The sequence below is a fragment of the Vicia villosa genome, unplaced genomic scaffold (genome assembly GCF_029867415.1).
Source record: "Vicia villosa cultivar HV-30 ecotype Madison, WI unplaced genomic scaffold, Vvil1.0 ctg.003335F_1_1, whole genome shotgun sequence".
NCBI lineage: Eukaryota > Viridiplantae > Streptophyta > Magnoliopsida > Fabales > Fabaceae > Vicia > Vicia villosa.
This window is the reverse complement of record NW_026706181.1, coordinates 143265-158292: the sequence shown is the minus strand read 5'-3', so window position 1 is coordinate 158292 and position 15028 is coordinate 143265.

Here is a 15028-nt window from a genome sequence, read left to right as displayed (position 1 = left end):
GTTCGTCCTTGTCACTAATTTCCACAGCGTACAACTGCTATGTTATGACTAGCTCTCCAGAAACGTACTGCAACTCATGATAACTCTAGCAGTTTTACACAACTTCTACCCAACCATACACTTTCATTCTCTTAGTGTGGTATCACCTCTGATGACTCGTGCGACTTACTGATATAACAATCCTCCCATAGCCACACTCCATTCACACAGTCATCTAATGTATGTTCCACCTCTGAACTAAACTGACTTCCTCGGCGGCTACATCCTTCATTGCGGTGTTTCTAACAGTCAAAGTGTAGCCAAAATGCAAGAAATTTCACTTTGCACTTCGAACATCTCTCTTATAGACTCCTTAGTAGTTCTTAAACCAAAATGTCCATGCTTTACCAAGATTAACACTTCTCCACTCAAAACATCAACATACACTCTTCCAAGAATGTCACACCTCAAGATACTCCAAGGCACAATTCGCATATTCCATCACCGGTTGCCAATGATACATGATAGCCAGTCACTACGCTGAGCAAGACGTCATGACCGCACATGAGTCTCACTCTAGACACTCATGCAAAATTTCCAACTTAACACTTCATGAAACGAGAACGTCTGCAAGGTATAATCTGACTCTAACTTGCGCGAGCACGATCATTCAGAGTCTTTATAAGCATAGTATCGAATATTGATCCGTCCCACTATCGCCTGTCTAGTTATCCATCTACTATCGAGCGCGACGTATGTATCCTTATCCCACATACCTTATGAGAGTCTGGATTTGTGTCTCATGAGTGCCAAAACAGAATTCTACCTTGAGCTTCAGATCACCTTTGTCCCACACATGTCGAAAAAAGGATGACTCACGCATCTTGTGCACGATAGCGATATTGTGGCATTATACCTGTCTGGTAGTACCAACATGGTGGTCCAACTCCGAGGCCATGTATCCAGGTAAACTACCTCAGTGGCGTATAATGACCCCCACGCGTATCCTATTATCACGACCGACAAGTGTCTGAACAGGCCTCCAATAGGTTCTTTGTTCCTTAAATCCTTCGAATCACACTCCTCGGGATGCTAAAACCTGAGAGTGCTACACATCAAGGTTACTTACTCGGAAAGCCAAAACGCCAAGCACGAAGATTTGAAGTTCAACTTCGGATTACCATGCAGTGTGCGTACCCACTCGTCCCACGCATGCATGAGATTCCAAGGATAATTCAGTCCAGATAGGAACACTATGGTTCCTAACAACCAACTCAACTGCGATCATCCTACTGACGTTCCAAATAGATCTTAGTTCTTACTCGCCTGAACGCCCAACGCCAAGCGTAGTTCTATGGCTTCACTCGGGGTGAGACGAACAACAACTAACAAAACTTAGGTTACTGTATTTCACGCTTCTACATCATTTCATATTCCATCTAGCGTAGTTCTAGAACTTAAATATAAAATGATAAGAATGGAAATACATATCCTCTTCTATCGACCGGGTATTCAAACCTCACCCAATCGTAAGTTACCACACTCATACATTCTACCAATCTTCACTAGGAAACTACTCTCGCTTAGGGTACTTTAAGTTGGATCAGGATCTAATACTTCGTCCATCCACTACTGTCCGTACCAGCGCAATCAGAAAGGTCTAACTCTTCTGTCCGTATTTCCAAAGGTCATTCTGTCCTATCAGCTCACCCGTCATACTTAACACCGGCAGCATCGTCAGTACTGAATCCTACTAATTCCCGGCTCAACACCTTCGGAGAATCTCACTTACAAGGATCCAACTCAATCTTATTTGGATTTCCCTTGCTATTACCAAGACTTAGAGAAAGCTTCACTTCGTTCAGTCAAAATCCTGGGGGTTCTAGTTGTCTCGATCCACATCTTGATAGTTCGGGTATCACTACTTGGCGTCAAACGCTCTCCTTAAGCTTGACGACTCCAATATCCCTTCTAATTACGTCGTCCAATAAATCCAACTTCCGTATACAATTCACCACCCAACCGATCCTTTCTACTTGGGTTCACAACACTTACAGGTTACGAGTCCTCGTGGCGGCTCTACCGTAATCCTACTGTCTCACACTCAGTCGATGAGTTGATCAAGTTCAACAACTGAATGAGAAATCAGTAAAATCAGGCTGGCAATGCACACTTGAGAGGAGGAAAGGATTTGCTAGTGATGTATCATGGCTCGGCCGAGAATCGACCTGCTCTGATACCAAGTGTAACACCCCATACATAACTGACTAGTATATTATGCATGAAACGTTAAAAATTGATATTTGAGTACATACAAAAGCTATAGTTATAGAAAGATCCATATTGAGTACAACATGAAATTCTACTAGGAATAATAAAACATGTGTCTTCAATGGATCTGCACAGCGGAAGATGAGATCTGACGAGGTCTCCGAGCCATCACCACTTCCAAGTCTTCAGTCCAAACCTGCTACTGACCAAACGCTACTAAACTACACCTGAAAATAATATAAGTTGATTGGGGTGAGATTACTAAATCTCAGTGAGTCCTCCTATCCAATGGGTCCACTCGGTTCTACAGGGTACATGCATCAACAAACCGTATCCACCATTGATTCGGAGTTATCCTCACATCCGGTACAAGTATGGAGCAAACACATCAATCGTCCACCATATGAGTCATCATATCACAAATACACATTTGTATAACAAACAAGTATGCAGACCCATACCCATGTACGGGGAATGCAGAAGCGCGTTAATGCCTCGAATAGGTAATAAAATACACACCCTCGGTGAGTTACACCCATGCCTATTGCCAAGAGACTCGTACAAGCATACTGCAAGAATAGTTAAGCGGGTTCGCACAAGCCTATTTGGCCGCGAGATGACATTGGCCGAAATGGCGTCATTGTCCCGGTAACCACCTTTACGCACGTGTGTAAGTGTGTTCACTCCGAGTACTGAACCGTCGTCTTGACACATGAGCCCACCGGGAGAAAGCCTAGTGCTTAGTCTACTTGACTTCACTAGAGGTGAGTTACCGATTATGTATTAGCCTACATGGCCACATAACCCCACCATACCAAGCACGCAAGTGTGTTAACGCCAAGTGAGTAAAAACCCCGTACGGCACTCACGAGCACACTGCAACGGTAGCTCAAGTGTGAGCCCCAATGATCATAAGATCGAGCTATAACATGGACCACAAAGTCTGGGACACTCCATTGACCACAAGGTCGGAGTCATGTTCCTAACCTAGCCCCTGGCCCGCTTCGATTCAAGCATACATAAGAATAACAAGCGCATAGTCATATAAGACAAACAGATCCGAATGCTTAACCGAAGCATTGGACATCAGCACATTTTCATGTTCCATCACATTGCATTCATAAAAGCATTAAGGAACAATTAATAGTAGTTGCATTAGCACATTCATGATCACATACGACATAGCATGTTCAAATATTATTAAGTTAATATTCTGGTTTGGGTACCTATTTCATTAGATAGTACATGTTACTAGCTTTCCAACGATATAAAGTTTGCGCGAAACGGACTTACGACGCAAAAGTTATGAATTTTCGAAGTTTTGGAAAATCTGCCCAAACAGTGATGTAACGGGTTACATGAATCATGTAACCGGTTACAAGACCCAAAAACTGCATTTTTCACCCTTTTTCACACATGTAACCGGTTACATCAACCATGTAACCGGTTACATCGCTGACAGACCCAAAAATTCTGCATTTTAAGAGTTCTAAACCAGACCCAAACCCCTCTAATTGATTCCCAACATCATTCATATAATTCCAACGAAAATCAAACACGCAACAATGATCCAAGGTACATATCATACTCATAAAATATAATCTTGTCATTAAATCAAGCATGCATCACATTTAACTCAATCTAAACCCTTGACATGCAAATTTCCCCACATTCCTACCCAAAGTCTCTAACTAAGGACTCACCTCAATAATTTGAACTTGATGATGATGGAGATGAAGATTCTGACTTGATAATGGAAGAGCAGAGATGATTACAACCTTGTTGTTCACACTGGATCATGGTTCTTCATCCTAATTTGCCAAGGCCTTGCACATGCATGTTGGTGATGGAGCTTGAGTTCTTACTCCATCTTTTCTCCCCCTTTCACGTTTTCCTCATCCCTCTCTATTCCAAATTTTGGTTTTGCTTCCAATGGAAGAGTAAGATAACATCCAAACAAACCCTTAACATGACATTAGTGATGTAATGACAATACTACCCTTATGAGACTTATTTATCCTCTTTCCTTTAAAAAAATAAATAAGGTGCTAGTATACTTTTATCTACTAATGTTTCCACCAAAATTAATTAGTGACATCCATTAGTGATAATTATACCGGGTATTACAAGATCTTTGAAACTTTATGCATCAGAACATTAATCTCGATTGCTTCAACTCTTTAAGAGATTTTCTTTAGATATGCTTCTTCTCATAGTTGCTTCTCCCCATATTTGCTTCTTTCTATATTGAGCTTGTTCAGAGTATCACATTCCTGCAAAATTATCAGAAACAAAAAGCTTGCAAAATAATAGTTAGGAATGTTAAGACTTAAGCCAAACAACTGATATTATAAATCAATTCAATTAGCACGCTTCTCCCCCTTTTTGTCATAACATCAAAAAGCATAAAAGATTCGGATGAAAAGACATATAGAGTGGAGAAAGAAATGATTTTCATTGATTAATCAGAAGGAGAGTACAAGCAGATGCAAAACAAATAGATGCAAAAACAAAGAAAGCTAAGTAAGACACAAAGACACAGAGTACGACTGGGTTAGCTTGGAGGCCAAAGCTGCCAGAAGGTTCTTAATCTCAGTAGTGTCTTCAGCATGCTTCTTGGGGGTTTCTTCTTGTCTATGCATCCAAGTTAGGAATTCTTAATTAGTCTCATCTTGCTTGTATAGGCGACTGAACACTGAAGCTTGGTTCACTTGAAGATCCTTCAGAGTGTTCATCAGCACAGAAGTAGAAGGACCAGCAAAAGAGGTAGGAATATCAGAAGCTTGAATCATCTGATTTTCAGCAACTGGTTCCTCTTCAACAGGAACTTGAATCTCTTCAGCATGATGTTGTTCAGCTTGTTGCTCTTTTTCATATTCTTCTTCTTCTTCTTCTGCAGGATACTCAATCACTAGATACACCATGTCAGGATTCGCTTCCAAAGGATTCTCCCTGAACCAGTTGAACAGAGCCTGAAAATATCCAGTCAGAACTTTATATGGAAAAGGAGTCCAGACAACCATGGCCAAGGAATTATCCACTTCCATTTCATTAATGAAATGCTTCTCTTCTAGAGGCTTCCAGTCAGTGATTGGATGAGAGTAGATGCCAGCAATGTACTCCAAGCATAGTCCAGCAGGACCAGGAGCAGCAGCTAGGCAACCCTTCTGGAGATCCAAAAATTCTGCCTGCACTTCTTCAGCAAAAGCTCTCCATATCTTTCCAGCAGCTACATGATCCAACTTGGAGTCATGAGTAACCTTCAGATAGTCTAAACCTGTTCTGACTTTATACTTTAATAATTCAAAACGTATATAAACAGAGGGTTTAGAAGGGTTATATCTGAGAATGGTTATTGGGTCAAAGGGGTTAGAAACAGAATATGGTTTAGAAACTCTATCAAACAAATAAGTGTTTGAAGAGGATGGAGGGGGTGAAGATTCTGCTTCATTTTTAGAGTCAATGATAGCAACAAGAGGGTCAGAAAAAGTGGCTGGTGATGAAGGATCAGCAATGGGTGAGATTGGTTTAGGAATAGAGGAGGTTGGTTGATTAGTGGAGAAGATATTTTTTGATGGAATTGGTGGGAAGATAACATTTAGTGGTTGGGGGTTTAGAATAGATTCAGAATGAATTGGACGATTTCTTTTTGAGGTGGTGGAAGAAGATGGAAGTTCAGAAGATGATGGTATTTTTTGAGGAGGAAGGTCAGAGGAAGAATGTAAACTAGAGGTGTCTACATTATCGATATCTTCTATGAGCTTCTGAAACTGTTCAGAAGTTCTGGGTATTTTAAGGGATTCTGTTGATACTTGTTCAGAATTATTAATAGGTACAGAATCAGAGATAACAATACTTGAAGGCTTCTTCTGCTTCTTAGCTTTCTTTGCAGCAGAACCTTCATCAGTAACCTTTCTCTTCAGTTTCTTATGTTTCTTCTTCTTATCCTTTTTATTTAACTCATCCAAAGATGGAAGAGTTCTTCCACGAATCCGAGAAGGATCAACTTCTGATTGGTCTCTTACACATGACTCCAGATAGAGTTGAACAGATTCTGATAACTCTTCCTTGAAGATAAGAGGGAAATTAGCAACTGGAGTTCTTCTGGTCAGAATATCAGGAATCACCGTTGGAGTAGAGGTCACCTTTCCAATCAGATGCATTCTCCTTAGAGTGTGGGCAGTGAGAGTACTCCCACTTACAACAGTCAAATCTTGAATAGAGCCAGCTGCTCTCAGAGTATCAATCAGACCACTCTCAGTCAGAATGTCTGATATCAACCTTCCCATAGGAATGGTATTCTTCTTTATCATGGGATATTTCAGACACTCTGCTTCTCTTGACTCTTTCACGTGAGTCCTCGTATGATGAAACAGAACTTGAGGCAAGTTGATTCTGATACCCTTTCCAATGCAGTACAGAAGGAACTGCTGATCTTGACTGATGTAGGTTGCAGAAACAGTTGATTTTCTGTGGTTGAGAGATCCCAGAATGATCTTGGCCCAAACTCTGTAAGGAGGTGTAATACGGTAGGAGAACTGACTTTTTTGAAATGTTGCGGATAGCAAGAGTCTGTTGGATAAATAAATCCAGCGTCACCCTTAGGGATTTGAATGGGCTTAACATCCCAACCCATGGCGCCTAGAGAGAGCTTACAAACCTCGCTTTAGGTGCAGCCCCTGAGGGCTCATACTATAAGGAAATAAAGTTGCGCTCTCACTAACAACAATTGCTTTTAGCGCAGTGGTAAGCGCTTGATCCTACAAGTGGTATCAGAGCATGGTCATGGGTTCGAATCCCCCCGGCTGACACTGGGGGGGAGATTGTTGGATAAATAAATCCAGCGTCACCCTTAGGGATTCGAATGGGCTTAACATCCCAACCCATGGCGCCTAGAGAGAGCTTACAAACCTCGCTTTAGGTGCAGCCCCTGAGGGCTCATACTATAAGGAAATAAAGTTGCGCCCTCACTAACAGCAATTGCTTTTAGCGCAATGGTAAGCGCTTGATCCTACAAGTGTTAGAACAAGATTTGTTCTGATCAATATTCTTAGTTTTGATGATAACAAGAATATGAATTTTGTGTGAGATAATGTGGTACTCTAATACATTGCAATTTCCCTTTCAGGAAATATATAAAGAGTATGCACAAATCAGCGCTCAGAAGCTTTGTCTCAGAAGGTTCAGCATGCAACATCAGAACATGGTCTGGCAAGACATCAGAAGATGGTCAAAGCAGAATCAGAACATGGGTCTATGAAAGCATCAGAAGAACTTGAGATCAGAAGCAGAAGCACTGAAGTTCTCATGGTATCACGCTCAGAAGCACTTCAAGGTCAGAAGACAAGAAGATGCTATGCACCAAGCTGTTTGACTCTGATGATATTCAAACACTGTATACACAAACATCAGATCAGAAGAAAGTACAGGTGGCAGGCTACGCTGACTGACAAAAGGAACGTTGGAAGCTATTAAAGGCAACGTCAGTAGACACAGCGTGAACAAGGCTCGAGGTAGTTGACAAAAGCGTGAAACATTAAATGCAATGCTGTACGGAACACGCAAAGCATTAAATGCTCCCAACGGTCATCTTCTCAAGTGCCTATAAGTATGAAGTTCTGATGAGAAGCAAGGTTACGAATTCTACACCTATTCTGTGAATATTAACTTGCTGAAACGCTGTTCAACTCAAAGCTCAGAAACTTCATCTTCATCAAAGCTCACTACATTGCTGTTGTAATATTAGAGTGAGATTAAGCTTAAACGTTAAGAGAAATATCACTGTTGTGATTATAGCTTTTCAGAAGCATTTGTAATACTCTTAGAATTGATTACATTAATTTGTAAGTAACTAGAGTGATCAAGTGTTGATCAGGATACTCTATGAAGTCTTAGCTTGTGTCTAAGCAGTTGTAATTAGAGTGATCACGTGGTGGTCAGGATACTCTAAGAAAGTCTTAGCTTGTGTCTAAGCATTTGTTCCTGGAGTGATCAGGTTGTGATCAGGATACTCTAGAAGACTTAGTCGTGGGCTAAGTGGAAAACCATTGTAATCTGTTGCGATTAGTGGATTAAATCCTCAGGTGAGGTAAATCACTCCGTGGGGGTGGACTGGAGTAGTTTAGTTAACAACGAACCAGGATAAAAATAACTGTGCAATTTATTTTTATCATCCAAGTTTTTAAACTACACTTATTCAACCCCCCCCCCTTTCTAAGTGTTTTCCTATCCTTCAATTGGCATCAGAGCGCCTGTTCTAAGGTGCAAGCACTTAACCGTGTTTAGAAAAGATTCAGGAAGAGAAAAACGCTTCAGTATAAGATGGCTGGTGAAACTCAAACAAATCCAACTGCATCTACACCTGGCTCTGCTGAGCAATATAATGGTAACAATGGTTATACTAGACCACCAGTATTTGATGGTGAAAACTTTGAATACTGGAAAGATAAACTGGAAAGTTACTTTCTTGGTCTAGATGGTGAACTATGGGATCTTCTGATGGATGGTTACAAACATCCAGTGAAAGCTAATGGTGTAAGGCTTACCAGGCAAGAAATGGATGATGATCAGAAGAAACTTTTCAAGAATCATCATAAATGTAGGACTGTTTTGCTGAATGCTATCTCTCATGCTGAGTATGAGAAGATATCTAACAGGGAAACTGCCTATGATATATATGAGTCATTGAAAATGACCCATGAGGGAAATGCTCAAGTCAAAGAGACAAAAGCTCTTGCTCTAATCCAGAAATATGAAGCTTTCAAGATGGAGGATGATGAAGATATTGAGAAGATGTTCTCAAGATTTCAAACTCTAACTGCTGGATTGAGAGTTCTGGATAAAGGCTACACTAAGGCTGATCATGTAAAGAAGATTATCAGAAGCTTACCCAGAAGATGGGGTCCAATGGTGACGGCATTCAAAATTGCCAAGAATCTGAATGAAGTTTCTTTGGAAGAGCTTATCAGTGCCTTGAGAATCCATGAAATAGAGCTGGATGCAAACGAGCCTCAGAAGAAAGGTAAGTCTATTGCATAAAAATTAATATTAAAAAATGCACTAACGCTTTTCAGGCTAGAGAAGAAGATCCTGAAGAATCAGAATCTGAAGAAGAAGAAGATGAACTGTCCATGATCTCCAGAAGGGTAAACCAACTCTGGAAGAGCAATCAAAGGAAGTTCAGAGGCTTCAGAAGTTCAAAGAGATTTGAACGTGGAGAATCTTCTGGTGACAGAAGATCTGACAAGAAGAAGGCTGTCTGCTATGAGTGCAATGAGCCTGGACATTACAAGAACGAGTGTCCAAAACTTCAGAAGGAGAATCCCAAAAAGAAGTTTCATAAGAAGAAAGGTCTTATGGCAACATGGGATGATTCTGAATCAGAATCAGAATCAGACTCTGAATCAGAATCAGAATCAGACTCTGAAGGAGAACAAGCCAACTTCGCGCTGATGGCTACAGAAGATGATGGATCAGAATCTACATCAGAATCAGATTCTGAAGAGGTATTTTCTGAACTATCTAGAGAAGAGTTAGTTTCCAGTTTAACAGAACTTCTGGAACTCAAGGCTCATCTTAGTATCAAATACAAAAAGCTGAAGAAGCATTTTGAATTTGAAACTAAGAAGCTGGAAGTGGAAAATTCTGAACTGAAGGAAAAAGTTTTAAATCTATCCAAAGATAGTGGATCTCCTTCTGAAACAGAAAAATCCATTCCTAGCATGAATCATATTCTGAAAGAATATGACTCGAGCTTCAGAAAGTTCTTATCTAGAAGTATTGGCAGAAGTCATCTTGCTTCTATGATATATGGTGTTTCTGGAAAAAGAAGGTTTGGTTTTGGCTATGAGGGTGATACCTCACATAAATTTGAACCTGTTGATGATTTGAAGATCACATACAAGCCATTGTATGATCAGTTCAAATATGGCCATGCTCATGATATTAGGCTCACCTCACATGCATAGAAGTTTAACACTGTTCACACCAAGAAGCATGTGACACATCCTAAGAAATATCATGCTGACAAACCTAAAGAATATCATGCTGTTCCTCCTGTTAAATATTTTGCTAAACCCAAGTTCAATCAGAACTTGAGGAGAACTAACAAGAAAGGACCCAAGAAATTGTGGGTACCTAAGGAGAAGATAATTTCTATTGCAGATATCCTTGGCAGAAAAGAGGACAAAAAGCAAAATGTCATGGTACCTGGACTCTGGGTGCTCGCGACACATGACGGGGAGAAGGTCTACATTCCAAGACCTGGTGCTTAAACCAGGTGGAGAAGTCAAGTTTGGAGGAGATCAGAAGGGCAAAATCATTGGCTCAGGAACTATAAAGTTTGGTAACTCTCCTTCCATAACTAATGTACTTCTTGTAGAAGGATTAACGCATAACTTATTGTCCATAAGTCAATTAAGTGACAATGGTTATGATATAATCTTCAATCAAAAGTCTTGCAAGGCTGTAAGTCAGAAGGATGGCTCAATCCTATTTACAGGCAAGAGAAAGAACAACGTTTATAAGACAGATCTTCAGAATCTTAAGAATCAAAAGGTGACTTGTCTTATGTCTGTTTCTGAAGAGCAATGGGTCTGGCACAGAAGATTAGGACATGCTAGTTTGAGAAAGATTTCTCAGATTAACAAACTAAATCTGGTCAGAGGACTCCCAAATTTGAAATACAAATCAGATGCTCTTTGTGAAGCATGTCAGAAGGGCAAGTTCTCCAGACCTGCATTCAAGTCCAAGAATGTTGTTTCTTCCTCAAGGCCGTTAGAACTCTTGCACATTGATCTGTTTGGCCCAGTCAAAACAGCATCTGTCAGAGGGAAGAAATATGGATTAGTCATCGTTGATGATTATAGCCGCTGGACATGGGTAAAGTTCTTAAAACACAAGGATCAGTCTCATTCAGTGTTCTTTGAATTCTGCACTTAGATCCAATCTGAGAAAGAGTGCAAAATCATAAAGGTTAGAAGTGATCATGGTGGCGAATTTGAGAACAGATTCTTTGAGGAGTTCTTCAAAGAAAATGGTATTGCCCATGATTTCTCTTGTCCTAGAACTCCACAACAAAATGGAGTTGTAGAACGAAAGAATAGGACTCTACAAGAAATGGCCAGAACCATGATCAATGAAACCAATATGGCTAAGCATTTCTGGGCAGAAGCAATAAACACTGCATGTTATATTCAGAATAGAATCTCTATCAGACCTATTCTAAATAAGACTCCTTATGAATTGTGGAAGAACAGAAAGCCCAACATTTCATATTTCCATCCTTTTGGATGTGTATGTTTTATTCTGAATACTAAAGATCATCTTGGTAAGTTTGATTCTAAAGCACAAAAGTGTTTCCTTCTTGGATATTCTGAACGCTCTAAAGGCTACAGAGTATACAATACTGAAACATTGATTGTAGAAGAATCAATCAATATCAGGTTTGATGATAAGCTTGGTCTTGAAAAACCAAAGCAGTTTGAGAATTTTGCAGATTTTGATATTGATATATCAGAAGCAGTAGAACCAAGAAGCAATGCTGCAGAAGCTGGCAGTCTCAGAAGCAATGGATCAGAAGATCAAGTTGCTGCATCTTTAAAGAATCTCAGGATTTCTGAAGAACCAACAGTCAGAAGATCACCTAGACTTGCTTCAGCTCATTCAGAAGATGTGATCCTTGGAAAGAAAGATGATCCCATCAGAACAAGGGCATTCCTGAAGAACAATGCAGAATGTCAATTAGGTCTTGTTTCTTTAATCGAGCCAACTTCTGTTGATCAAGCTCTAGAAGATCCGGACTGGATAATTGCCATGCAAGAAGAACTAAATCAGTTTACAAGGAATGACGTATGGGACTTGGTTCCTAGACCAAAAGGATTCAACATCATTGGCACTAAGTGGGTGTTCAGAAACAAGCTAAGCGAGAAGGGAGAAGTGGTAAGAAACAAAGCCAGACTGGTTGCTCAAGGTTATAGTCAGCAAGAATGGATTGACTACACAGAAACCTTTGCACCAGTGGCCAGGTTAGAATCTATTCGTCTATTAATTTCTTTTGCCACTCAACACAATATCACTCTTTATCAGATGGATGTTAAGAGTGCCTTCTTAAATGGTTATATAGATGAAGAAGTTTATGTCCATCAACCTCCTGGTTTTGAAGACTCCAAGTCTCCAAATCATGTTTTTAAATTAAAGAAATCATTATACGGACTGAAGCAAGCTCCGAGAGCTTGGTATGAACGTTTAAGTTCCTTCCTTCTGGAAAATGGTTTCACTAGAGGAAAAGTGGACACTACTCTCTTTTGTAAAACCTTTAAAAAGGATATTTTAATATGTCAGATATATGTTGATGATATTATCTTTGGAACATCTAATGCTACACTTGGAAAGGAGTTTGCTGAGTCTATGCAGACTGAATTTGAAATGAGCATGATGGGAGAACTCAAGTATTTCCTTGGAATTCAAATCAACCAAATCTATGATGGAACTTATGTTCATCAAACGAAGTATGTGAAAGAACTTCTGAAGAAGTTTAATCTTTCTGAAAGCAAAGAAGCTAAAACTCCTATGCATCCAACATGTGTCCTAGGTAAGGATGAGGTAAGTAAAAAGGTAGATCAGAAGTTGTACAGAGGTATGATTGGATCTCTTCTATACCTAACTGCTTCTAGACCTGACATTCTCTTCAGTGTTTGTTTGTGTGCTAGATTCCAATCAGATCCGAGAGAATCTCATTTAACTGCGGTTAAGAGAATTCTGAGGTATCTGAAAGGTACTACTAATGTTGGTTTAGTTTACAGAAGGTCCAATGATTACAACTTAGTAGGATTCTGTGATGCTGACTATGCTGGAGATAGAATTGAAAGGAAAAGTACTTCTGGAAGTTGTCAATTCCTTGGAAGTCATCTGATCTCATGGTACAGCAAGAAGCAGGCTACAATTGCCCTCTCAACAACAGAAGCAGAATATGTTGCTGCTGCTGGTTGTAGCACACAAATGCTCTGGATGAGAAGTCAACTAGAAGATTACCATATATACGAGAGTAACATTCCTATCTTCTGTGATAATACTTCTGCTATATGTTTATCAAAGAATCCTATCTTGCATTCAAAAGCTAAACATATTGAGATTAAACATCATTTCATAAGGGACTATGTTCAGAAGGGTGTTATATCTTTAAACTTTGTGGATACAGACCATCAATGGGCTGATATCTTTACAAAACCCCTTGCTGAAGATAGGTTTAAGTTCATCCTGAAGAATATCAGTATGGATTTATGTCTAGAATGAGAAGATGAGAAGATCGTATGTATGAGTATCTTCTGAAATGAGGTTGGACTAGTCTTTTATAAGAAGTTCTGATTATAATCAATTAGAAGTAGTGATCCTGTTATTACTAACGTTTCATTGTCTAAGTTGACTCAGAATCTCTTTAAAAGTAAAACAGCTGTAACTGGCTATCCGAATGGTAAACACGTGTTCACTATTTCTGGACAAGCGTGCGTGCAGTTGAGGGGACGCCTACTTAGGTAACTGTGTTAATCACTTCTTTTGTCATTATTATCTCTCCTCACGTCACGTAACATTAAATGCTATCCATCATTTCAGTTTTTTTTTCTTTTATATTCTTCAAACGTTTCTTTTTCCCTCTTATATTTTTACTCTCTTGCATTCAGTTTCTTTCTCTCTCTCTCTCTCTCTCTCTCTCTCTCTCTCTTTGCATTCATATCATAAACCCTAGCGGTTTTCACTATCTGCACTTCATCATGAACCCTTCGTCAAGTTCTCCAAATCAAGAATCTGATCGTAAACAAAAGAGAAAGGCAACTGATGAACCAAAAAACAAACCAAAGAAAGTAAGAATCACCTACGATCCTATGAAGGTGAACCCTTTTGAAGCTATGATGTCTGGAAACTACTCTAGACGTGTGTATCAACCCCCTGATGGTAGTCCTCAATCACCTCCCTCTTCACAAACTTCCACCACCTCTGCCTATTCTTTTACCTCTCTGGAACCACCATCTTCACCATCTGATATCTCCTCTTCTCTCTCACACCCTTTTCCCACCAGAACACCTAACCCCTACAGCTTTGTGTTTCCTGACTCCAGATTCACTATCAACCCTCCAACTCTTACCACTCAATCTTTTCTGGAGGTTTTACATTCTGATGTAAATAGCTGGTTGGAGATTCTGGGTGCTGCTCATCTTAACCATCTGGATGAGTATGCTACATGCAACCTCTGGGATGCCTTTCGTCAAGACTTTCTGGTTAGGGCTACGGATATTCAGAGAAGAATCATGACTGAAGCACCTGGTGTTCGTGGTCTTCGTTTGGAAGTTGGTGAAAGCAGCTATCACCATCTCATCAGGAACAGAAGAGTTCTTGAAGAGAGGATACCTGCAGATGAGATGGAAGAAGAGAATCCCTGCAGAGACATAGTGGTTTGGAGACCATGGTATCCAGTGCTGACTGGAGATTTCCAGTGGTTGTTCAATTGGTTCAGAATGAACCCTTCTGAAAGCGCACCTCACATGGTCTTTCCAGAAGTGGTTTATCCTGCTGAAGTTGCTGGTCCTACTCCTCCAACAAACCTAGCAGCTATTCTTCAGGCGTTGGAAGTTGGAGCTTCTGAGTTGCCTGAACCAGAATATGCTGAGGCTGCTCCTGAGTCAGACTCAGATGATGAGATGGAAGGAACAGAAGCTGAAGACCTTCCAGAAGATCGTCCTGCTGAGATTGTTGTTCCTGTTGGCAGAAATTCTGGTGTTCCTTC